Genomic DNA, 26,945 nt, shown 5'->3' with positions numbered 1-26,945 from the left:
CCCCCCCCCCCCACCACTGGTGTAATAACGCTTGTTAACAAGTGCTCTCCAGACCATACTCTGGGAAACGCTGTCTTATAGCATATCCTTTTCTCCACAAATAAGAAAGAACAATACTATTGTTACGGTATTTAGCTTCTATAAAATGGGCTATATTGATTTATTAGCTGGGTGACCCATTCTCACACAGCAGCCTGGCAAACCATTATGATTCAAATCCACGTCTCAACAAAATGACACATTATCACGTATCATGAACCTATAAGGTCCCAAGTGAATATCTGAAACTTAATACTGACTTCTTAAATGCCATGGGTCTGGGCACAGTAGTTGAGAAATGCTGATAGAAACCTCAACTCAGAATCCATGCAAACCTTAGTTCTAAACCAATAGCTTCGGTCCCTTCTTCCATCATCTGGGACAACAGACTGAGGGCAACATTTGGTGTTTAGATCAAGAGCATGTCACCTTACAATGCAAGGGACATCTGTTCTTCCCAAAGCTGGCACTGCAGATCAGCTAATTAAACAAACCTGCCAACCTGTAAAAATACTAGCAAATTCTTCCCCAGCTTTCTGGAATGTCGTACCACCTCCTTCAATTAAAAAGCTTCTTACCGCCCTGTCTAAGCCATCCACTTTGAAAAATGAATTTACTATGCCCACATCCATATCCTAAAATACCTCAGCTGCCTGCAGCTTCACTAGGCTCTCTGAGGCAGAGGAGAATGTCAAGGATTCCTACTCTAATGCTGGCATGCTTTGCCAGGAAAGCTGGAGCTGCCATCACTAAAGCATCAGGGATACATCTCAGACTTGGAAAAAGCCTAAACTATGTCTCCCATCTCTAGGAGCTGGGAACACTGCCTTCAGTAGGATCCTAGCCCGACACAGAGCTCTGTGTGACAAGCAGATACGTTCCCTCTCCTCCAGAAGCATGTATCTAACCATTACTGTTAATACTGACAGTGATTCAGATGGAAAGTTAATTCAAACTCAGTTTCCATGAAAGGGCCAGACGGGTGACAGGAACTGTCTAACCATCCCAAGTCTCTAAGTTAGCTGCCCATTTTCTGCCAGCTATAAAATCTAAAACCAATCAGAATGAACCCCCAACACGTTCTTTATAATAGTGTTGTCTGACTTCATGATACCTTGAATGTGTTTCCTGTTGTCTTTGTACTCTCAACTCTTGACTGCTCACCTCAGCCCATGCACTCTCCCATCACTGTTCTGATCTCATGATTAATACTGCACATTGCCTACTGATACCAGGCCAGCTCTTCAGGTGAGAATCTACCCCTTAAGCTGTGTTTGCTTCAGCGGCCTTAAGACTCAGAGGAAAATTCTATAGTCCTACCCTAGCCTAATCCAGCCGTTTCTGGCACCACCAGGCTTTCCCCAGTCCATGATTTAAACAACCAGGATAGCAGGAAAAAACAAAAAGCAAACAGAAACCCATGAACCCTGAAGTCAGACAGAACTGGGGTCAAATGAGCACTGTCATTTTCAAGGTGTGGGACAATAGGTAAGTTATTTAACCTCACCAAATTTGTTTTCTTACTTTACAAAAAGTAAGAAATTAAGGATAATGCATGTGAAGTGCCTAGTCTGGAAACCGGCAGGTATGAAATGAAAAATTGCTATCTATCATAGTTTTAGTAACAACCAGCAATGGTATTAACAATAACAACAACTAGTACTAGTATAAACCAAGCATTCAGTTTATAAACTACATTTTAAAAGGATGACACATCTTTCTTTTCATGACATATAAAAGCACAGGAAGATTAATAAAGAGACTGGCCAGCTTTGAAAGAATTTGATTGAGGACACTAGGTATTCATGCTAGAAACTGACTGGCACATGAATTCACAACTTCTTTTGCCCAGAAAATAGGCTTCTTCTACTAGGGACTAAATATGGAATGCTAGAATTAGTAGTGATCTCAAAGGGTAAAACAGATGAGTAAATGGAGATCAGGAGAGAGAAATCGAGAACCTGCTAATCATATGGCAGAACGAGGACTAAAAGACAGGAACTGGAGGTAACCAGTATTATACAGACTAAGAAAGAGGGCTCAGGAATCAGGCTTTCTGGATTTCAATCCTGGCCCTACTGCTCACTGTGGAGACTTGGACAAGTTAAGTAACCTCTCTAGTTCTTGGTTTATCTAAGAAAACGGGATTTACAACAGTATCTTCCTCACAAGGTTATTGTAAGGATTAAATGGGATTATGTGAATAACACACTTAGTATAGCACCAAGGGAAGCATACAATTAACTGTGCAGTATTTATAAGAGTGCAGGGGCAGCCACTACTCAGCCAATGAGAAGAAAAGAATACGCACTTTACAACAGGCATACTGTATGAAGATACCAAATATGCAAGTTTCAAAAGTAAAAGTTCTGAGCCTTCACCAAAGAGTTTTTACCTGATCTCTGAATCAAAAGATTAGAGATGCCCAAAGGCCGTACATGTGTCAACTCCTTGGGGGCCTAGGCCGTCAGCAGAACTGAAGAACTTCAAGCAATTAATTAAACAAATCTTTACTTGAGCACACACGGAGTCTAGCCCCATAAAAACACTAGGGATATAATTCTGAACAAACCCAAACATGAATAGAGCGACTTACCTAAAAACCAGAAAACATGTAAAATAGTACTACGTTTCCTTTCACAAAGCATAAAGGTTCATCTTCCACTGCCACCCTCCTCTGGTTTGGCAGGGGGGTGGTTTTGCAAGGCTTATCACAGTTCCTTTCTAAACTGTATGTATTCCTCTTGTGTTTGAATGGAATGCTGACCAAGTACACAACCATCTCCGGGCCCCCAATGGTCGCTCTCTGGGAGGTGCTAACAGGAGCGATTTTAACAAAGTCAGGGAGGTCCTCTCGTGACACCTGCCTAATCTTGTATGGAAGAGGGTCTGAAGTTTATTTACACAGGGCGTTTAAGGTACCTGCCAACAGCTAAGAGAAACTCAACAAGTAGGAGCTTATAGGGAAACACAAGCATGACTTCCCCCCAAAGCTGTACCAGTCTGAGACATACAAAACAACTCAGAAGAAAATGTTTGTGGAAAAGGGAACCTCAGCTAAAGTATGTCAAGAATAAGTTAAACCAATAATAGAGTTTGATGGAAAGACACTTTTCTTCCTCTTCTAAAACGGCAGGCGCTGGAAAGATTCCCTTGTATCTTCCACAAACGTTTGGGTTAATACCAATGCTGCCAATGTGACAAAGAATCTTGAATATGGGAAAAACCAACAGTCCTTTCTCAGAGGACCTCCAACTCATCTCGACTCACCCACCCCTCTTCCAGTTGCTTTATCTACGTACAACACATGTTCACTTAACCATGAGCTTTTGATGAAAGGATCAGGGAGCAGATCCTGGGAAAGGCAGAGGAGGGGATGGGAGTTGGGGGGCGACTGGCAGGGGCTGCTTAGGGTCACTGAAATTTGGCAAAGCAACCCTCAGTTCCCTTCTAGCAATGCCTTCCTCTTAGAAGTGCTCTTATAAAACTACCATTTATTGGATGTCAGGCATCTTTTATACATTATCTCCTATTCTCGTAATCACTGTGAAATACATGTTTGTTATTCCTCTTCATAAATAAGGACACAGAGTCTCAAAGCTGGTAGGTAGTAGAACTGAGATTCAAATCCAGGTGTGTTAATTCCCAGGTGTGTTAACTCCCACATCAACTCAAAACATCCATTACGGTTCCCTAGCTGATGAGGCTACCACTAGCTCTTGGCAGTTTGGCTGAGAGGTTGGTAAAGGCACCTAGGAATGATTTTTAAATCAAATTGTTATACCAAAAGGACGAAATGGAAGGACTGTCACAGAGGCAGCACGTCAGTGTGCAGGGACAGTGATCTACCCAAAGGGCTTTGTAAACCTAACTACCAAACTCTCCAGACACAGGTGCACAGGGTTTAAATGTTGGAGAAGCCATTCTAATGAAACTAGTATAATATAACTTAGGAGTCAGACAGACCTGGGCTCACATCCCGCTGTGCTATGAAGCCTTAGGTAAAGCATTTAACCTATTAGTTTTCTCATCTACAAAATATGGAATAACATCTACAATGTTGGCAGGATCATTGGCAGGATTAACTGAGTCAATGCACATAATAAACAGTAAATGGTTGCTATTCTTATTTTTAATAGATTGAGGCTGCTAAGAAGTGTCTGTCCAAGGTCACCTAGTAAATTAGCAGCAGAGGAGGGATTTTGGACTTGAAGTCTCTGATTCCCAGGCTGATTCAATTCCTATCACATGTTTTCCACAGCGGTGCATATGACTATTCCAGCTAAATCTCTTGCCTTCTGATGCAGTCCTACTGTGTTCCCGAACTGGCTTCAGCAGTGCCGTAGCTTCCCCTGGAGCTGACAGAGCAAATGCTGTTACTCTGTCCCAGGGGAAAGAAACCCAAGAGACCATTTAGAACCAGGAGTTATTTTCCAGAGCGTGACTGCCTTCGGCCTCAGTCTCTGCTGTGAAGTGTTTTTTTCAAGCCAGCGGCCTCCACACCTCACCCTTCAGTCCCTAGCATCTCATCCAGTCTAACTTCAGGCTCCTCCCCTTATCTGCCCACTGGTCCTGGTCTAAGAGCAAATCAAGAACAAAGTCCAGGGCTACTCCCTACCTAATTGAGATAAGTTTTGTCCCCTTTCGAGTGCAATTGGATATTCAGCAATACTCATGGGCAGTTCTTTCATTAGAGGGGAAGGGGCTGAGACAGTAAGACTAAGCAGGCCCCAGCAAGGAAAGAGGGAATACGCAGGGTTACAGGCTACAGAGATCTGAATACGAGCCTAGCTCTGCCATCCTAGTTATGGAACCTTAAGTCACTTCCCAAGACTTAGCTGCCTCATGTGTAAAACTGGATATGGTAGGGCCTGTTGACTAGTGCTGTGAGGAAAACTGAGTAAGAAAGCACATATAAAAATTACACATTACTAAATTTTGCGTGCTTGCTGTGCACCAGACACGAAGCACTCTGATGTCTCTCACTGAAGCTTCACGGTCATCTATGATGTCGTCCTGTGATTAATTCCATTTTACAGATGAAGAGCCAAGCGCAGGGAGGTTAAGTAATTCGTTCAAGATGACAAAGGAGGAAAGACAGAGAGCCAGGATTTGAATCCAGAACATCTGACTCCTGCGCAGAGTTCCTCAGCTTTGGCACTGCTGACAACAGATAATTCTTTGTTGTGGGGGCTGACCGGTGCACTGTACAATGTTTAACAGTTTCCTTGGCGTCTGCCTACTGGAGGCCAGTAGTCCCCCGTACCCCAACCGTGTGGGCCGAAAACGTTTCCAGGTATTGCACATGTCTCATTAGGAACCCTCTCTTTAGAACCTGGTGCAGGACTAAATGCTCAGTGTTCCCCTCTTCCTGTCATTCTTTTCCAGCCCAAACACCTCACTCACAGAGTCACTGCCTCTTGGAGCTGTAGTGGACCTTATTCAGGATTAATTCAGTCTACTTATGTAACTGATAAGGACGGTAAGGCCTGAGGTCTTGTTCTACTCATCTCCTGGAGGTCTCCCATACTATCTGCAATCACAGCTCGGAGGGGCAGGGGAAGGAATACTTAGGCAGATGACCTTGAACGGTTTCCTGCTTTCCACCTCCTTTAACCACTGTCTCCTCCTCCTCCCAAGCCTACCCCTTGCAGCAGCCCAGGCTGGGTTCAGAGTTACTGTCAGTGCCATAGCTGCCCTGTGATAAGCAATCTCTGGCTAGGGAGGGAGGGGGATTTTGCCCCTCCCGTGGAGAGTCAGGCTCCTTCAGGAGTCCTGATCCCTGAAGATTTCTGACTCCGCTGCTGAACCCCTGAACTCTGCTAAACTCCACACACTCAAGTCCACTCTCACACACTACCCCCCAGGGCCTTGGGACTCTAGTATAGTACTCCCTTTGCCTCCCATGCAGACTTCAGGAAAATTCCTTTAGCAGCCTGAGACACCAATCCATAAACCTATTCAGGGTCCTTAGAGTCCTTTCATTCTATAACCCAGTTAGTATGTCTCCAGCCTGTCCCCTCAACCCTCCCTACATCCCAACCGTCTTACAACAGACAATTCAGCCTTTTGGGCTCTGTATTGCAGCCCTTACCAATTCTTTACTCATGTGCCCCAAATGCCTCTGACATAGATCCTTTCATCTGTTTCCAAATCGCTGCAGCCTTCAGCCCTGCATCCCAGCATAGCATCCCAACTGCACACCCCAGACTTCTGTGCCCCGCCTCAATCTGAGCCCCCAAGTCCTGCATTCCATCAGGCAGTCGGCCGACCTCAAACCTGGTTCCTTCCCCTTTTATCCACCCCATGTCATGTGCTGCCTTCAAACCTCAGCTTGATCCCTCCTTGCTAACAAGACACTGCCTCCCACTGATTCCCCCAAGAACTCACGCCCTCAATTTTCCCCAGATCTCATCTGGAAAACGCTTCCTCCCCAGGCCCTGCTCTCTCTGATCTCAGGTTTTGGCCCCTCAAATGCATGGTGACCCCAGACTGCCTCAAACCTCCTGAGATGCGGCACCCCAAACCTCATCAGAGCCCCCCAGTTCCTTTTTATTTCCGAAATTCTGCACCCCCGATGCCTCGAGGGCCTTCAGATGCCCTCCCATCTCCCAGATGCTGCACCCCTCTTTCCTCGGGGACCCCCACATTTACCTCAGGCCTCCCGAGATGCTGCACCGGGTATTCTGAGAGAGGCCCTCGCTCCCCTCCCAGCGGATCTGCATCTCCTCTGAGCTCCTCTGCCCCTTCGGATCCCTCCCGAGCCTGTCCCTCGCAGCCCCACCCCCACCCTGGTCCTGCCCCCCAGATCCGGTCCCCAGACCCTGCCAGTCGGGCGTGGGCCGGCCGCTGCACGCCAGCGCGGTCCCCCGCCCCGCCGCTAAGCCACGGCCCGCGACTCAGGCCGCGGTCCCTAGTCCCGGACCCTCCTTCCCGCCCCTTACCTGACCGCCCGCGGCTCCAACGCGTCCACCGCCGCCAGCCCACCCGCCCGCCGCCCTCTGCGCACGCGCCGCCGCGCGCCCCTTGGCGGGCGCTAATTCGCACAGCCGTCTGTCCGTCACTGCGCCCCGCCCCCGGGGCATGCTGGGGCTTGTAGTCACACGGACCCGAGCGTCCGTAGCTCAGGGGCGGAGTAGAAACTAGCTCCCAGCTGGGAACGTGGGGACCTGGGAACGAGCGCGTCCGCTTTGTGTGCCCCCCCCCCCCCACCTTGTGCGGACAGGGAAACTGAGATGAAATCGGCCCGCCCAGGTTCCCTCAGCGAGTCCGGAGCTAAGTCAGAACTCGTGTCTGATTCCAATATGTGCGTTACCCGCTTCGCTGACCCGTGACGTCCAGGAACGGGCCTCAGCAGAGCCTGGGCTCCTGGCAAAAGGGCGTCTCGGAAGTAGGGCCAGCGCATGTGAGGGAGTGACCAGGGGAAGAGTACAGCTTTCCCCGGGGGCGGGCGCGGAGGCTGGACTCGCTTACAGAGCAAGTTTCTGGGGCTCCGTGTTTCTCCCTGGGACACGCGCCTGCCTAGACTCGAGTTCATGCGATGGACCTAGTGCTCAAGGGAGAGGAGTCTTCTCCTTGCTCTGTGGGGAGGCCGCAAGAGAGGTAAATAGGGGACCGCGCTCTGCACCTGCTGCCCCTGCAGAGCAAAGCGCCCTCCAGGAAGCCCACAGTACAGCCAGTCAGGCCCAGGGCTGCTGAGCGCCTGTGGCCCCTGAGGCAGTTCCAGGTCCAGTACCTGCTGGTGCAGCAGACCACGTGGTACAATGCAGGCGCAGGGACAGGGGGTGAGGTTGCATGGTCCTGAATTGGAAATACCACGTAGGTATGTGACCCTGCACAATGATAATACAATGGAAACAGAACGCAGCTACCACCTTTGAGCACTTGGTGTCTGGCTGCAGCTAAGCGCTTCCCATGCATAGTCCCTTAATTCTCATAACCACCCTGTTAGATAAGCAACTGACACCCAGATGGTTACACAGTAAGGCCACGTGTTCACAAGGATAAAACAGAGATTGGGACCCAAGACTAGATGAGAACCCACCCTAATAATCTTGCTTAACCTCTTGGTCCATTTCTTTATTTCTAAATGGAGATAAGTTTTGCTATGAGGATTAACCAAAATTATGAATACGTAGTCGTTTGCACTTAATTAAGAGTATTTTTTAAAATTATAATTAGCTCTTACAGCCTTTAGACAGCTGCTTCCAGAAGCCCTAGTGCCCAGCATTTCAAATATTGAGGGCAAAGGGAGACTGGGTTGGCATACTTACGGCATGCTTTGAACAGACCTGGGGCTGGATGCCTGGATTGGCATAGAGTTCAGAGGCTATTTAGACCTCAAGGATATACTTGCAGTTCATAGCTACCCAGGGTTTTGACCAGACAGACCAGGAAAAAGTTGAGTCAGGAGTGGACTGAAGAGGGAGCCCAGCTGGGGACTGAAGGGCCCTGGGGCAGATTTTGCTCAAAACTGGCAGCCAGCCAGCAGGTGCAACAGAACCTTCCAGGGCCAAGGGAGGAGGAATTCTTGCATCTGTTAGCACAGTGCCCAGCACGTAAGAGTTGCTGAGTAAGTGAGTGAGACTCAGAAATGTGATTTTAAGTGAACTGCATTTCCTGTCTGACCTACACTTACTCAAGCTGCAGAATGACTCAGTGGGGTCAGTTGAGTAAAAGGGGACCGTTTTTCGAACACCAGCAATATACCAAACACTTCGTAGATACGGTCACATATCACAATTTGCCACAGCAATGACTCAAGTAGAGAGTAGTAGGTCCATCTTACAGAGAGGCATCTGAGACTCAGCAGGACTAACTTGCTTGCCTACCTTAGTCTCCTAGGAAGTGACAGGACTGAGGTACAAACCGAGGCCAGTTAGGCCCACGGACCTGCTCTGAACCACCATACAAAGACTACTCACATTTTTTGATGGGAGCTAGCTTTCTATTTTATTGAGGATTATTCACAAGAATCAAAAGAGAAGGAGAGATGACAATGCTTGGGAATTCAAGGATTGTGGGGCAAATCGTGGCTATTATTCTGACCACAGAGCATGATCCTGTCAAGACAAAGACACTCCGATGAGCTCTTCTGGGCAGCAATGCCAGGGAACAGCAGGAATTGCCCTCTGTCCTGAGTTTCTGCCATGTTGGAGAGTTGGAGTGGCCTGTTTCACCAGAATGGCAAGAAACCTTTCTGGATAGGGAACTGGGGAGTACTTCTATCAGCCCCCCATGTTAGAGGCTGGGGAGATGGGAGGGCTGCCGTCAAATAGTTTGTTCCCAACCTTAAGACCTCACCTATACCCTCTTCTCAGACCAGATGGGAGTTATCACTCTGCTGAAAACCACAGTTCCCAACCCAAAGTCTCCATTCACAGGACTCATCATGTTTTTATTCTGATGTTTCCCCAGTGAGAGGAGCTGATTGCCCTCCTCTGACAGTCTGGAGATATCATCCAAGCATGCCTTTAAAGAACAACAACAACAACAATGAAAAATCCTTTCTCTCCTCATTTAAAAAAAAAAAAAAATGTTGGGCTGTGCTTTTTTTTTTTTTTATGTTTAAATTACTTACCAGTGAAATTAATTACCACACTTCCCTCAAAAATCTCAGAGTAAAATAAATACCCTGGGAAAAGGCACTCATTTTAATTCCGTGGCTTTGCATACTCTGGCACAATATTAGCATTCCTCATACACAGAGACGTTTCTAAAATACTCTTTGTGGAGTACTTTACTCTTTATTCAGCATTTCATCATAATCTTTTTTTCATTTAACTTTTAAACTACCTGTATCAGTTTCCTAGGGCTGTCATAACAAAGTATCACCAACTGGGTGGCTTAAAACAAGAGAAATTTATTCTTTCACAGTTCTGGAAGCTAGAAATCTGACATCCAGGTGTTAGTGGGACCACGCTTTCTCTGAAGTCTCTGAGGGAGGATCCTTCATTACCCCTTCCAGCTTCTGGTGGCCACAGGCATCCCTTGGCTTGTGGTAGCATAACTCCAATACCCGCCTCCATCTTGTTGTGGTCATTTTCTCTGTGTATGTCTCCGTGTTCACGTGCCATTCTCCTCGTCTCGTTTGATGTGTCGCTGTCTTCCTGTAAGGACAGCAGTCAGATTAAGTGTGACCACCATCTTACCTAATTAAAACTTCAGTATGATCTTATCTTAACTAATCACGTCGGCGATGACCTGATTTCCAAATAAAATCTCATTCTGACGTATAGGCTATCAACCTATCTTTCTGGGGGATGCAGTTCAACTGATAGCATCACCCAATGAGATAAGCACTGTTTTCTCCATTTGCTAAGATTTCTAGTTTAACATCTTTTTTATTTTCCTAATGATGAGAATAACAGTAGCTAACCCATAGGATTTTGGGAGACAAAATGAGAAATATTAGATGTTAAACATTTACATTTTAGGATATTGCCTGTCTGGTAGTAATGTGTAATTTATTGCGCTTTTTATAAACAAGGTGGTTTTTTTTTTTGTTTGTTTTTTTGTTTTTTTGTTTTTTTAAGTGCATCCTTGTGTAGTAGAAAGAGAAAGGGGCTTTGGAGTCAGACCTGTTTGGAACCCCAGTCCCCCCTACCTGGAAAGTTATTTTGAGGAAAAGGTGATTTGAGGTGAAGCTTGGTAACTTACTGCAACTGACAAGCTGTGGAATCTTGGAGAATTTACTTTGAACAAAACAAATGACATTGAAGATAAAAGGAGAGAGAGAGAGAGAGAGAGAGAGAGAGAGAGAGAGGGAGAGAGGGCAACAAACCAAGAAACAGACTCTTAACTACAGAGAACGAACTGATGGTTTGGGAGGTTTGGGAGGTGGGTGGGGGGATCGGTGAAACGGTGATGGGGATTAAAGAGTACATTTATCATGATGAAAAAATAAAAATAAAAAATCCTTGGAATTAAGTATAAATATACATAAATAAAAATTTGTATACGAAAAAAAAAAAAAAACAACCTAGCTCATTGTCACACTCAAATAAAAAAAGAAAAGGTGTTTAGCCTCTCTGTACTTTACTTTCCACATCTGCAAAATGGGACTATTAGTTATCGACCTATAGGAATGTTTGAATGTTGGATGACTTAACAGAGCCCAGGTTTTTAAAGCACAGCCTGGTAAAGAGTAAGTGCTCTGTGAATGTTGGCTACTATAGCCATTATTATCATTAATGTGATCTATAGTATTTTTGACAAAATATTTTCCCCTTCATCTCTTCTTACCAATGAATTCTGAGGAGGAAGAGGAGTTTGTGTTTATAGAATACAAAGGAGAAAATGGGAGGAGTTAAAACTCTACTTTATCCTAACCAAACTTGTTTGATTCTAGAGGTTTAAAATTGCTAGAATTTCCATGAAATGATAGAATAAAGTTATATCTGTCTATCTCTATCACTTATGTATCACTGAATAATAAATTACCCTGAAGTGTTGTGGCTTAAAACAACACACTTCTTACTCCACAGTCTGTGAGTCAGGAATCTGAGCACAGCTTAACTAGATCCCTGCCTTACAGTCTCTCATAAGACTACAGTCTAGTTATCAGCTAGGGCTGGGGTTTGACTGAGGAAGGATCATTTCCAAGATCATTTATGTAGTTGATGGCAGGATTCAATTCCTTAAGGGTTGTTGGACTGAGGGCCTCCGTTCTTTGCTGCCATTTGGCTGGAGATTTCTGATAGTACTTGACATGTGAGCTGCTCCATGAGAGTCTGTTTCATCAAATCAAGAGAGGGTCTGACAAAGACAAGAGTCACAGTCTTTCGTAACCTAATCATAGAAGCGACATCCCCAACTGCCATATTCTGTTGGTTAAAAGCAATTTACGCAAGCGGAAGAGATTATAATAGGCAGTGCATATCAAGGACATGAGATCATTGCAGGCCATTTTAGAGGTTCCATCCTTTCCTCCCTCCCTCAATCTCTTATTCTATTTATGTATTTACCATCTGTCTGTCTGCCTGTCATTAGTCTACTTTCTGCTGAAACTCTGACTCTCATCTACATATGCCATACTCAATACCTGTGTACTCAGTCTGACCTTCCCCCAGTACATGGTAAGTGCTCAATAGACGTTTGAATTCAATTTAAATTTATAGCATAAAAGAGCATATGCAAAGAGTCAACTTTATTCATCACCTTAATATAACCATTATATTGGTTATGTTCATATAAATTTACAAGGTTCATTTACAAGGTTCTCTTTTAATGTATACTTATGACTTTATTCGGTATCCAACAAGTGTTTTTCTAATAAATGTAAGTTTTCATATTTACTTAAAATGGGGAAATGTTTGAAAAATGTGTGTGTGTGTGTGTGTGTGTGTGTGTGTGTGTGTGTGTGTGTATTTGGCCCTCATGGTTGTCAAACTGGCCAGGTAAGACTTCATCAAGTTGAGAAGCCTATCGTTAAACATTTAACCATCACAAATAAGGCTGCATAAATGTCCTTGTGAGGGAGGATTTTTTTTTTAATTTTCTTGAACTGATATGGAAATAGTTGGTTCAGAATTTTGAAGCTTTATTTTAATATCATACACATGTATGTGCATTGGCCAGACCCACTTTCTAATAGTTTGAACTAGTGCCTATAGCCAAAGGTCAGCAGTAGTCACTGACTGAGTAGATCCTTGATAAATGTTGGTAGCATTTGGAGGCTTGCTCAGAGAACATTGCCTGTTTGGTGTCATCCACCTCAACTCAACTCAATGCTAAGTGAGGGTTGCTGGAAAATTTCCCATGGGTCTTATTCCTGCTAAGTCCCACCTCTCAACCTCATTCCATATTTCCTGTTATCATTGCTCCAGGATTTCATCCACCTTTCTCTTTATGGTGGCTACCATTGGCCCACTCCGTCAATTGGTAGTCTGTGAGACTGGCCGGCAGCAGACAGAGACAATCTCCTTTCCCTTACCCCCACCCATCTCTATATACTTTTCTCATGTCATTGCTAACCATTATTCTAATTTATTTTTACAAAAGTAGGAATATTTGGTTGCTATTTTTTTTCACTTTTAAACATAATACAAATGAAAATGCATTTAGAAGAAAGCATCAAAACAATACATGCTGTTCTACTCCCCAACAATGATTGCCTTTACTGGTTTTGTGTAAGCCTCTAGCAGCCCTTTTTTCTCTGTGTTTTATGGAGAAAAAGTACACACACAAAGAGGGAAAATGGTATAGTGGGTCCCTGTATACCCATCACCCTGCAATTATTGTTGTCAATAGTTTGCTGATTTTGCTTCAGCTATCCCTCACTCCCAATTTGTTTTTTGTTGCTAGAATCTTTTAAAGCAAATCCCAGATATCCTATCATTCCTCCTTTAAATATCTCAGTATGTATCTCTAACAGACCATTATTTTTTAACATAATATCTCAGCATCATTATCACATCTAGCAGTTCATATTCAAAATTCTTTAAGTGCTTCAAAAAACTTTTTTTATAAGTTTTATTTTTTTATGAGTGTGTTTAGATAAGGATCAAAATGTCTACATGTTGTACTTGGTCTCCTTTAGTCTATAACAGTCACACCTAAAATTTTGCCCATGCCATTATTTGTCGAAGACAGTGACTCATGTGTTCTTTAGAATTGTCTACTTGGCAGATTTAGCTGATGGCTCCCTCTTTGTGTTAATTTGTTCTTTTCTCCTAGCGATTCATCACTTTTTTTTTTTTTTTGGTCCCGTTGGACCCACTGTGTAGAATCAATGAAGACTGCTGACCCACTTATATCAGAATCATGTTTGTAAATTCATAAAATTAAATTCATAGAAACTATGTAAGAAAGACATGATATCAGATATAGTTATCAAAATATAAAAAAAATCAGTAGTGTAATATTATGTGTGCTTCTTTATTAATAACAAGATGTAGTGGAGAGTCTAATAACTTTTAATTTCTAATTAGTACTGAATGTAAGTATTTGGAAATACCTGTATTTGTAAAAACTGTAATGTGATAGAAATATATGTGAATTTGATTGTCAAAGTCATAGGAAGTGGTACACTACTATAGTTTGTTGCCTTCATTCATGATTTAAGAAAATGCTAAATTGCCTTTATAGGATACTTAAAATAAAGATGCCTTTTTTCCCCTAAACAAGTTCACAGACTCTTAAATTTTATCCATGGACCTAAGGAATGCCAGCATACAGGCCATGCTGTGTGCTTCCTCTGGCATCATATCAAAGGTACTTAATTGTCTGGTTTACTACCTTTAGTGATATTATGATTGATCAGCAGGTTAGGCGGTATAATTCTTATACACTGATAAGACATTTTCCCATCATCCTTTCTGCTAATGATTTTAGGATTAATTGACGAGAGCTGTCCAGATCTCTTGTCTTATGAGAGCTTACAAAATGGCAATTTTGTAATTCTGTCATTCTTCCAACCTTTTGTTACTGGCAGTATTGCCATAAAGAAAAGGGTAGTTACCCTGAAATCCAGTTCATGCAATAAAACTTGATTATTACTGGATTCCTTTATCAATTTTCAGATAATGACCTAGTGTCCTAGCCATCCTCAATGGTGATCAATAGGCTTTGTTTGCTTTTTGGTTTTGGCTTTGGCTTTGGTTTTGGTTTGAAGTACACTATGAATTACAGGAAACTTATTTATTTGATCCATTTCAATCAATTTCAGTCATTATTCTCTTTGATGTTCAGTTTATTCAATCAATGTTAGGCCAGTGTGAGCCCCTCTAGATGGGTTTCTATGTCCTTTTGTAATGACCACATCAGCCTTTGGCAGATCCTGCTTTTTGGCACGGCAAGATGTCCCAGGCACAGCTTGTATCATACCTCTTCCAGAGCTGGAGTAAGGAATTTTTCCAAGAATCTTTTGTTTCTTTTAGTGGGCAATGGTGTTTCAAAACAAGAGTCTAGGCAGTAGGGATATTCATTGCTATTAGCTGTCATCATTTCTAGGTCTTTTCAGTGGAGACAACTATGAAATGCTTATTTTGTAAAAGATAAAAATAAATCATAAGTTTATATGATTTCCAGTGAAAATTTCAGTGTACAGAATTTTTCTCACCTTCTTTGACTCTATACCTGAAGTAGTTGCCTCTTCTGCTTATAATGTTCATTCCTAATGATGGTAATGTAATGGCTTATTTATTTGCTATAGCCCACATTATATCCGTAATAGTTTCAAAATAACAATACCAATACTATAGCTAGCAATAAATCTTAGTTTAAGCTCTATTTGCAGATTTTTTTTTCCTTTGGAATATTTCTCATTAAACATGAAATCAAAATTTCTGCATTTTAAAAGCCACTTAAAATAATTATTGTTTGTGGTGTATATATATATATATATATATATATATATATAAAACTAGGTTTTTTCAGTTTGCATATAATTTGCAGAGATTGTTTTTATCTTTTTTGACTTAAAAATTATATAATAATTTTACATGATTCCAAAGCTAAAACTTACTAAAAAAAAAGATATATTCAAAAAACTTTGGCTTCTATCCTTGTCCCCTTGGCCCTATTTCCTTGCTCTCCCTTGGTTTACCTTCTTTTTTTTTTTTTTTTAGTTTGAGTTGATTGTTTAAGTGTTACTTATTGAAAAATCCATCTAATCTGTATATAGGTCATATATACATATTATATAAATCCCATATTTATATAATATATATATTTATGTTCCTTTCTTGTACAAAAGAAAGCACTATAAACACTGTTCTGCGCTTTGCTTTTTCCATTTAATAAAATATATTCGTGATTACTCATATCACATATGAAGATTGTCCTAATTCCCTTTTTAAGTAAATAGACTCCACCATCTGGATACACCATAATTTTTCAACCAATTACCTACTGATTGTCCATAGATTCTTATGTTAAGGTTTTTATTGTTAATCACTATGATGTAATGGGCAGAAGTAACAGAAATTACACATTCAATTTTCAGAATTTATAACTGCCTAGCCTTGAATCTCCAGTGGTCTAGCAGATTTGACACAGCTTACAATAGTGAAAGATGCTTAGAGTAAGTAAAACCAGTCAAAGTGGCTGCAAATCCAGTTCACTCCAACCATTGATTTCATCTCTGTGAGCCTCCATTTCTTCATCTTTTAAAAAGCGATAACAAAACCTACTTCTCACTGTTAGGATTTTTACAGACCACAGGAGACAATGTACACATAGTAAATGACAGAGCATCTGAGCTGTGATATGTCCCTGTAAAATCATAGCTACTATTTAATTTTTTTAAAATTGTTTTTAATGTTTACCTTTATTTTTGAGACATTAAGAGACAGAGCATGAATGGGGGAGTGGCAGAGAGAGAGAGTGAGATACAGGGGAGAGGCAGAGAGAGAGACAGAGAGACACAGAATCGGAAACAGACTCCAGGCTCTGAGTTCTCAGCACAGAGCCCGACGCGAGGCTGGAACTCACAGACTGCGAGATCATGACCTGAGCCCAAGTCAGATGCTCAACCGACTGAGGCACCCAGGTGCCCCTAATTTTTTTTTTTTTTAATTTGAGAGAAAGCATGAGCGGAGGAGAAGGGCAGAAGGAGAGAGAGAGAGAGACAGAGAGACAGAGAGAGAGAGAGAGAAAGAATCTTAAGCAGGTTCCATGCTCAGTGCGGAACCCAACATGGGGCTTGACCCATGACCCTGGGATCATGACCTGAGCCGAAATCAAGAGTTGGACACTCAACAGAATGAGCCACCCAGGAGCCTCATAGCTATTATTAATGTTAATTTTACTGCTTCCCTCAGCAATATGAGAAGGAGTCTTTAATGGTCTTAGCCCTTTATTTTTATTTTATTTTTTGATGGGTGGGCTCATTAGACCCTCTCCTTATCCCTAGCAGCACAACTACAGGGAAAAGGGATGCTAATGGGAGAAGTAACTCACCTTGAATCTGTTCTCCAAAACTATTGCCTGTCAGCATGTTTAAAGATGACCTTGGGGCGCCTGGGTGGCGCAGTCGGTTGAGCGTCCGACTTCAGCCAGGTCACGATCTCGCGGTCCGTGAGTTCGAGCCCCGCGTCAGGCTCTGGGCTGATGGCTCAGAGCCTGGAGCCTGTTTCCGATTCTGTGTCTCCCTCTCTCTCTGCCCCTCCCCCGTTCATGCTCTGTCTCTCTCTGTCCCAAAAATAAATAAATGTTGAAAAAAAAAATTTAAAGATGACCTTTTAACCTGAGTATTAAGATTTCAGGGGAAAGAGTTAGAAGTGTAGTCACAAGCCTGTAACCTCCTGGGAGAGTGGCCAGAGAGTAGAAGTTTGTTTTCTGACAGCCCTTCACACCAGAGCTTCCAAATGACCCCACTTCAGGGTCACGCCCTCCTTGATGTTCAAATCTGGCAACCTCCTGCTGGCTGCAGGGTGACCAGGTATATCTTGTCAGCCTGCTCTCCTGCTTCAAGGTCATTTCCAAGCAGCATGATCTGGGAGTCTCTGTCTGAAGCAGGTTACTAGCATTCCAGAGACCTCCATTCCCTAAACCTTATCCAGGAATGATTCCTTCTGAGCATTTCATCCTTGACCCCTAGCCTAAGAAGCTACTGGGAGGAGAAAGGATTGGGGATTAACTAATCTTGGAATGCTTCCTTGAAGGGGGTTAAGTTTTGAGCCGAGTTTTTAAGAAACAGGGAGAATGGGATCTCAGGTAGGAGAGGACAGACCTCCTCTTAATGATGCTTCTGTGTCCATTGGCGAGAAAATGGGCTTTAGAGTTGCCCTGAATGCCTAATAGCCTTTGGCTGCAGTCTGTCACCTCTCAGAACTTCTGTTTTCTCACTTGTAAAATATGGTTGTGACAATTGTAATACTCCGTAGTCCAAAAGCACTGTCACGAGGAGCCAGTGAAATTCATAATGTCTTGTGCTTGGCAAAACATAATGGAAGCTCAGGAAATGTGAATTTCCTTTCTACCCTTTCCCTTTCTTGAAGGACTTATCCCACCATCTCTTAAAAATAAAACTAGTTTGTTATAATAATAGTAGTAACAATAAGAACTGAAATTTCTTGGGTGGCATGGGCATACATTATCTCAGATTCTAACAACTTTGTGCCGTCGGTGAGACTAGCCTTACTTTAAACATAATAGAGCAGAGGCTCTGACAGCATGTTCATGGTTCCATGCAAGGCCTTGGCCAGCCCATGACTTAGCTTTTATAGAAATCGGGAAATCGTGCTCTTCTACTTGGATTCAATCCGGTGGGCACAGGCACAGCTAGCAGGGCTGAGTCTGGATTCAGATCCTACTCACCCCCTTGCCTTGTTACTGTCACATGTGTGCACAACTCGCACAGCTGTGCCCAGAGGCCCTGGCCTCATGATAAAATTCCAACTTACATTTGTCTTAGATTCGGATCACATCCTTTCCTGTGCTCCCTGGGAGTTTATCTCTGCCTGGTTCCTATAGGATTCTGCTCCATTGATGATCTTTCCCACGTGTCTTCTTTCCCTCTTGTCTGGCTTTTTCTCCTTAGTGGATACACTCAGTACAGTTTCTATATTTGGGTACTGCTGGGATTGAAACAAATCGTTGCTCATAATTTCACCCCTCAGCTCCCTTGCCCCCCGTTGCCTGGCTGCAAACCTGGCAAATAGGCCTTCTAAGCAAATGCTTGCCTTATGGTCATTACACTAGGCTTCCTTGGATTTTAGCCAAGGCTTTACTGTTTTACCTGCTGCCCTCAGCTCCTAGCAAGTTGCTTTGCACACAGCAGTCATTCTTTGGCATGGAAGAACACATTTTTCCCAAGAGCAATCATCTTAAGCAGGCACTAGAGGGCAGCAGGAGATCACAGATGACCTTTTTCTCCAGCCTCCCTTTACTGGCCAGGGCCCGTCTTGTCCCACTATAGGCAGGAGTAAATGATAAGCTTCAATACTGACTGTTCCCTTCCAGGAGGGGTAGAGGAAGCCTGAACACACCTTGGACTGTGGAAAGGCCCACTTTGGGGTCCACTGAACTGTACTGGGATTCTTCACTCTGCCCATTAATTTCTTTAGGACAGCAGAGCCACACAGGAATTTTAGTACTTGAAAAAAAAAAAAAAAATTGAAGGATTCTAATTTGCAAACAAACATTAAACGACATTAGCCACTACTGGGATATTGGGTACTGGGCAGTGTATAGGGCTGGCCCTCCTTGCCTTGCAGAGAGTATTTTCCTCAGATTTAACTGCTTCCTCAGAGATGTTACTGCTTTCACTTGAAACAGGTATCTTCTTGTGAGGTTATACTGTGTCACTCTGAGCCTCAGTCTCCTTATCTATAAAAGCGGGCAACTGTTCCTAATTTGTAGTATGATAGGAAGAGCCATATGATATCATCGGTGTAAATCTGCTGGGGCTGCATCTCTTATTTGATGCTCAGAGCAGTTCAGTCAGGAATTAGTGTTCCCATTTTACAAGCGAGGAACACCAAGGTTGGAGAGGTAGTGACTTGCCCAGAAGGATCCTAAATCAGGGAATCTAACTCAGTATCTTAGGACTTAAGTGTTCAATTCTACCTTTGTCTGCCGTGTTCCACTAGGTAGAAAGTGGGTGGTTTGGGGAGAAATTCCTGACAGTGTGGTTAAAGCGCTGCAGGTTACAAGGGAAGCTTTACAGATCCAGACTTGAACAAGAACTGAATAATGCTGAGGTGAAGGCGAAGGGCTGGGACAAAACTAACTCTGACGATGCTCCGGACACCCTAGAATTTGTAAATTCCTTATCAGGTTCTGTTTCACATTGATCCTCCGAATATTCCAAGATTTAGGTACTAACAGTATCAACATTTTACAGGCGAGAACATGGAGCCTCAGAGAGGTTAAGTGACTTGTCCAGGGTCCCCCACCTGGAAATGGAAGAGGTGGAATTCACACCCAAGCAAGTCTGTGTGCTATAGCTGCCCTCTGCAAATGGGCTGATTGTTGTATATTTTGGGAAGAAGCTGTGAATTAGGTTAGATCAGGAGACCAGTTTTCCTAGGATTTGGCAGTTTTGTAGACCTGCCTTCCCTTCCATTCCTTAAATATGCACATGTGTGCACACACTCACATACACATACTCACACTCACTGAGACACTTATACCTTATCAGAAGCCACTTGGGAATGCCCCACGGTTCCGCCACCTAGTTCGTTGGTTAATCTTAGCATGACCCCCAAGGAGGGGACAGGCTTGAGGACCTTCGATAGGGTGTCCTAATAGCATAAAGTGCATACCTCTGGGTCTGGGTCTGATGCTTAGGATGAAGAATGCAGTTCCTGGGTGGGAAGCCATCTAGATTTAACAGAGCTGTCCCATAATGGAACTGGAAGCCTAAAAAGATAATGAGCTTTACATCATTAAAAGTTTCCAAAAAGAAGAGGATGATTTGGTGGTGAATGGAACATCAGATGGGATTTCTGACCAGGTGACCTTTAAACTACCTTTTACCCGTGAGATGCTTTAGTCCATGGAAAGAGGTGAGGGAGCCTGGCGGTGTTGTCTGGGCATAACAGCAACAGAGAAGGCCCAAGTGTTTTCAGCAGAGACTCGTTTTGCAAGAGTGAGAGTTAGTGCTACACGATTTGGGGAGGGGAAACATAGACAATGGCAGGAGTAGGAGAACCAGTACAAAAAGTTAGGCTAGGGGCGCTGGGTGGTTCAGTTGGTTAAGCAGCCTACTCTTGGTTTTAGCTCAGGTCATGATCTCACGGTTCATGGGTTTGAGCCTAGTGTTGGGATCTTCACTGACAGTGTGGAGCTTGCTTGGGATTTGATCTCTCTCTTCCCCTCCCTCCCTCTCTCTCTCTCTCTCTCTCTCTCAAGATAAATGAGTAAACTTTAGTTTTTAATGTTTTTTTTTTTTTAACTTTTATTTGAGAGAGAGAATGTGTGTGTGCATGTGCGAACTAGTGGGGGAGGGGCAGAGAGGGAGACACAATCTGAAGCAGGCTCCAGGCTCTAAGCTGTCAGCACAGAGCCTGACATGGAGCTTGAACCCACCAACCGTGAGATCATGACCTGAGTCGAAGTCAGACGCTTAACCACTGAGCCACCGAGGCACCCCTGCTAAAAAAAAAAAAAAAAAAAGGCTAGGCTAGTAGGCTAGTTACTAACTTTAATTGGCTTTGGGCAAATTACTTTGTCTCTCTGAGCTATTATTTGTACCCTAATAAAGTAAGGTTAAGACCGTCTGCCTTTGGAACTATGGTGGTAAGTTGAGAGAGCGAGCTTAAAGTCTCACAAGTGTTCTAGGAATGCAAGCGATTAAAGGGAAAGAGGGTCAGATCACGTTCATTTATGCAGATACTTAACCTGTAAGCCACCTATACTACGTCAGACAGTGAACTCTGTGCTGGGATACAAGTAGTCACTAAGACAGGCTGTGGTCCTCGCTTTTATGGAGCTTGTAGTTTAGCTGGGGACACAGCTATTAATTGAACTAGCATATTAACTAAAATTAAAAATGTGGTAAGCACTCTAATGAAGATGATGTAAATGGTTCGGTTGATAATATAAATGGAGAAAATTCGCAATACAGTTTATGAAGATAGGTAGGTTCTAAAGTATACATGTGACTTGCTTCTCACGATCCTTTTAGTGTATTCAGTGGGATAATCTTCCTCTGCTCCTAGATGAAGATTTTAGCAGGGCACATCTAATCTGTTCTCACTTTTATGGGCTAGACGGTGATATAGACATTTTGAGCTGCTAACACAGTTTCCAGTCAGGAATTAGGCTGTCCAGTCTGAGAATTCTAATCAGAGCTCTAAATCTGACATATCACATCTCCTTGCCCTCCCCAGTGGTGGGGGCATTAAGAGGTGGGGCAAGATTGGCCTTCATTCCGTTTTTCTACCTCCCATTTCTCTTTCCTCTCCCTCCATGGTCAAAGCAGAGGGAGGAAGTGGTAAGGATTAGGAAGGTCATCCTTACCCTGGTACCCTTGTATATGGCTCTGTGTTCTCTGATCTTGACGGTTTTGAAAGCTAGCCCTTTCTCTTGGGGCTTCTTCAGGAGCTTTCCCCAAGACCTGGGATGATGCACCTGTGTTTCTCTAGTGGCCTATCTCATAGGGACTCTCACTGGGGTGAACCCCTCAATCTCTGTTAGAATTCCTCTCGGGTAGGACTTAGAACGGTCTCTCTTTCTCCTATGTGACTCACACCTGGTACAGGGGAAAGACTGGAACATTTTCACTTTGGCAGCCTCTGGGATTTGGACCTCATCCCCGTGTAGCCCACGCACGGACCCCCGCCCGCCCACCTGTGGTGTTGCCACAGGTCAGTAGAGTTTTTGCAGGTGGCGTTAAGACTCTAGTCCACTATCTCCCCAGTTGTAGGGAACACCTACCAAGTTCTCCAAGAGGCACTCTTGAGATCCTTCTTACAAAATGGGATGAAAAGGTACCGTGCTCCACATATCTCTCACCTGGGGTGCTGGAGACTCTAAACGTCAGGTAATAGCCTGTCTAAGACAAATCTCTCCTAAATCCTTCCCGTCTATTCTCTGACCTTGTTTTATTTCCTTGTTCTGGCGGAGGATTCTGGAGTTCTGAAACTAGGATCCATCTCCTCTGTAAATCCTGCATATTGGGGCTCGGCTTTGGGATTTCATTTCTATTCTATCTTGGTGTCTCCGTAGAAATTGCAATTGTAACATCCTGTGAGCAGCAGCAGCAGCGGTAAGAATTATAACAACCACAGCAGCAGCAGCAGCAACAACAACGACTAATACAGACTGAGAGCTTAACCTTTGCCAGGCACCGTCGTTGATCCTCCCAAGAACTCATTCAGTCAGGTCGGTGCCGTGACTTACGAAGGGCACACTGACAATGCGTGACCTTGACTGTTCCGCTGGGGAGTTTGGATTGCACAACGCACAAGCACAGGCCTTGCCGATGGCCTTTCGGCTGGCTACTTTCCCTTTGTTCAGGATATTTGTGTGGGTCCTTGAGTCAGGCCTCAGAGCAATTGCTTTCCTCCAACAGGAGACAGTAACTCCGCCTAAGAAATGATCCCATTTCAACAATTCCTGGGAGGCCATTGCTGTAATAAAGGCCATTCTTTATGATATAAAAGTCTCACCCTCTTTCCCCCACCCTTAACGTTTCTAATTTGAGCCCCTCTGGTCCCTGTGGAGCCTTTAAATGCTTCAAGTGCAAGCCTATTGCCAAAGCAAGCCTGTCTGACTTGGGAGGCAGCGCCCTGCGCTGTGGCCGAATATTGAACAAACATTCGCACGGCTTTGGCTCTCCCCGGAGCCCTTCGTCTGCTGCCTTTGTTTTGTTTTCTGGATGAGGGCAAGCAGTGCCATCGCCTCCTGCCGGAAAGCCCTGGCTGTCCTCCCAACAAGGACTTGTCACTTCAACTGAGGCTGCTGCTTTTTTTTTTTTTTTTTTTTTTTTGGTGGCAACAAAATTAGACCCAGCAGGAATTTGGGAGGAGAAAAAAGAGAGTTCAGTTGGCAGGTTCTCAAATGAATGGGTTGTAGTGTCATTGGAACTGAATTGGGCTTGAAACCAGACATGATCCTATTTTGGAAGCATTGTTCAGAGGGATGGGAAATGTGAACAGAGGATAAGTCTCTTCAAAAATGCTCTTGATCCTTGCCTGTTAGAGACAGGCTGTTTTAAGTGAACTCTCCCATCCCCTCAATGGCAAGGGCCTATGTGAAAACCCAGGGGAGGTCAGAGCAACTGGCAAATTGATCAGCTATTCATCCATAAACCTTCCAACTGAGAAAGCTAATTTTGCTTTGGGAAGAGGTTGCCACTTGATTACAAGCCATCAATTAACTGTTAGTCATGACATGCACAGATCTTTGTTCTTCGACTTATCAGTGCTTTGATAAGATAGTACAGTGATAGTGATCAGGGTCTATAAATACATATTCAACAAATATTTATTGAAAATATTACTGAAAACCTGAAGTGTTTCACGTTCTGTGTGAAGTGGGTATGGGAATCAGCAAAACTAATACGGTCTTTGTCCTCATGGAGTTTATAGTCTGGACGCATTAAGAGGTGATGGATAGAACAGGATGCTACAAGAATCTTTAATAGGAAACCCTATGTAGATTGGTGGCATGGGGATGGAGTTCAGGGAAGGCCTTTCTGAAAAACTGGCACTTGAACTAAAGATGACATTAGCCACAGAGTGAGGTTGGATCAGAAATAAGTAGATTTCACAATTGCCATGTCTACAGAGGAATAATTAATGGAATGGTTAATGGTCTTCCCTGTTGTAACTTTCATCCAGATCATAACTTAGGCATGAAGCGATCTTTACAAAAAGGATCATTGTTAATAAATGTGCATGGAATATAGAGGTAAATCTCTTTCTCTGTTTAGGTCTCAAGTTCTTCATTTGTTGAGCAATGGGGTTGGACCAGGTGATACTCAAGGACCCTCCTTTTGCAAAACCAGCTTCTGTGTTCAACTAGGAATTCTATATTGCTACTGTAGTGCAACTGTTAGTCTAGACCGTGGGCTTTTAACCCCACCTGTAGGATTGATAGATTGAAAAAAAAAAAAAAAAGATGAAAGAGATTTATTGGAAAAAACAGACCAGCAAAGATCTATAGCTTGTTTTGTTGTTAAATGGATAGTTATATCTTTAACCCAGTGGCTATGAATGTTTGATCAAGGGAATTTTTACTTCCAACACCTTATTTCCTTCCCAGTTAAATTATGTGCATGTGGCAAGGTGCTATGAGGGGTCGGCCATCTATGGTTTAAAACACAAGATAAAATTAGCAGTTTAAGTGATGAACTGGTTAACAGAAGAGACTGGAATCATGTACCGAAAGGAACCCAAACTCAGAGTGTGACCTTGGAGAGTCTTTCTTTGGGACACAGTTTCCCCTTGTTTAAAATGGGAGGGTTATACCAGATTACCATTTTCAAATGTATGTTTTTTCAATAGTTTTTTGGAAGATGTTTTATGGAGAAAAGGTGCCTCACTATTTTTTTCTCATTGGAGATTCACAATGTAAGTGTATTGATGGCCTAATCGATTCCAATGTTACCATTATACTGCCACATTCTTGTGTGACCAAAGGTAGATTCTCTTTCTGAGACTCGGTTTCCCCATCTATAACCTAGGACTGGAGCAGAGGTTCCCAAACTTAATCTGTAAAGGATCAGATAGTAAATATTTCAGAATTCGTGGGGCATAGTGTCCTGGTTGCACCTACTCAATTGTGCCACTGTAGCCATACACAATATATAAATGAATGAGGGTGCCTGTGTTCCAATAAAACTTTATTTACAAAAAAGGAAAAAAAAAAAGGCTGAGGTGTGGATTTGACCCATGGACCATAGTTTGCTGACCTCTGGATCAGAGTGTGGGCTAACTGTCTCGCTAGTGTCCTCATCCTCACAGCTCTGCTCTCTGACCTTCTCCCCTCAATGGTTATTCTCTCCAAAGTTTGAAGTTACCCTTCTCCAAAACTATTCCTTCTGGCCTCCACTTCCAGAAGTCATCATCATCATCATCTTCTTTCGACTTGTCTGTACTTAAGACTGTCTCTGTCTGCCCAGCTGCTGAGATGCCTTCTTCACAGCTTTGTTTTGTTTATCTTAGTAACTACCCTTCTTTAATCCCTCTGAAGGATTGGTTAGCTGGAATTTGCCTTGTCTTCCTCCCTCAGAGTCTTTGATCTGATGCTCATAAGCATTTGCTGACAGCCAGACACAAAAGGTGGAGCCCAGATCCCAGGCCCGAGGGCCCAGAGAGTAATGAATGAAGGCCGCATTTATTTTGATTTCTCGTTCACAAGCCCATTTCCAGATCGCCGCTGCATGTCACTGCAGGCCAAGAGCAAGAGCAGGAGACAACCCTACTTTTTCTCTCAGGCCTTGGTGCCCAGGGCCCCTGTTGCCACTGAGGCAGGAGCCTGCCTTCACTTCACCAGGCTTAGAAGAAACTGCCGTCTGGACCAAGTCCTGTCCCTTATTACTTACAGGGCTATCCTGTTTTGCCACTCAGATTATGCATCTCGTAAGTTTGAGAACACCATTCACAAAGTCTCTGATGTAAATGGAACTCCCTGGGTTGTACCAATTACTTTGCTTTTTCAAGCTTTTTGGCATGGCTGTAGACCACTCTCTTCTCATGAAGCCTTATGTAGAAGGCCAGTCTATAGGAGAGATAAAAGTGGCACTGCTCTAATGGAAGCCGAGAGGTGGGGTTTAGAGTGCCACCTGCCCAGTTTCCCTTTTGTCCTTTGCAAGCATCTGTTGAGATGCTTCTTGGGATCCATAAGAATTCCTCTGAAGGATTTTGGAGCCTCCCGACTAGATCATGAATGTCATTCTAGCCATTCAGATTCCATAATTTTCCTCTTTGATGAAGTCTTAAGTATATCCCTAGTGCCGTGCTGGACACTGAAGTGGACAGGGTGCGGGAGGCAGGAGTGGGAGACATGGTCCCGTCTCCAAGAGCCGATAATATGGTTGGCGAGGTCAGCAGAAAATGAGATGAGAAAATGAGCTTAACAAGAAAAAGGCTTATCAACAGAAATGCTTCTTCGGAGAAGAAGGGCTAGAGCAAGGAGAAAAGATTTCCTGAAAAGGGGATATTGAAATGGAGCATGGATGGGTGGTAAATGTTTGGAGAGGCAGCAGAGAAAGTGGGCAGAAGCACAGAGGTGGGAAATGCTAACTGCACAGATCAAGAGAGACAGCCCAGAATGGAGCATATGTAATTAGATCTCAGCGTGCGCATGAAGAAGATAGGAAAAGAAATTTGAACAAGGGACCATAGGAGCACAGAAAGAAAGGGGAAATCATTTCTTTTTCAGGCAGGTCCACCTCCTTCTATCTCATTTACCACTCATCACTGTTTCAGTTAACGTTATAACCCCATTTTACAGAATTAATCTCCAAAGGCACTTAGGTATTAAGAGACCTTCCCAAGACCCCTTGCTAT

The 26,945-nt window shown here is 43.5% G+C and overlaps 2 protein-coding genes across 8 annotated transcripts in view; one reads left to right on the top strand and one right to left on the bottom strand.

Annotated features, from left to right (window-relative positions):
* Nucleotides 1-7,040, bottom strand: part of TRIM32 (tripartite motif containing 32) — a 12,572-nt gene extending 5,532 nt beyond the window's left edge. The window contains exon 1 of one of the 3 annotated variants that reach the window (XM_040482115.1): nucleotides 6,984-7,040. The gene's annotated coding sequence lies outside the window, so the exon portion shown is untranslated. Of the gene's footprint in view, nucleotides 1-6,693; nucleotides 6,797-6,983 lie in introns of those variants that run through there. The other 2 variants (XM_040482116.1, XM_040482117.1) reach the window with 2 other exon arrangements.
* Nucleotides 1-26,945, top strand: part of ASTN2 (astrotactin 2) — an 882,793-nt gene that overhangs the window by 669,661 nt on the left and 186,187 nt on the right. The window lies entirely within an intron of this gene.

This window comes from Herpailurus yagouaroundi, unplaced genomic scaffold, assembly GCF_014898765.1.
Source record: "Herpailurus yagouaroundi ecotype Mexico unplaced genomic scaffold, PumYag 160, whole genome shotgun sequence".
Lineage (NCBI taxonomy): Eukaryota > Metazoa > Chordata > Mammalia > Carnivora > Felidae > Herpailurus > Herpailurus yagouaroundi.
This window is presented reverse-complemented; position numbering and strand designations above follow the sequence as displayed.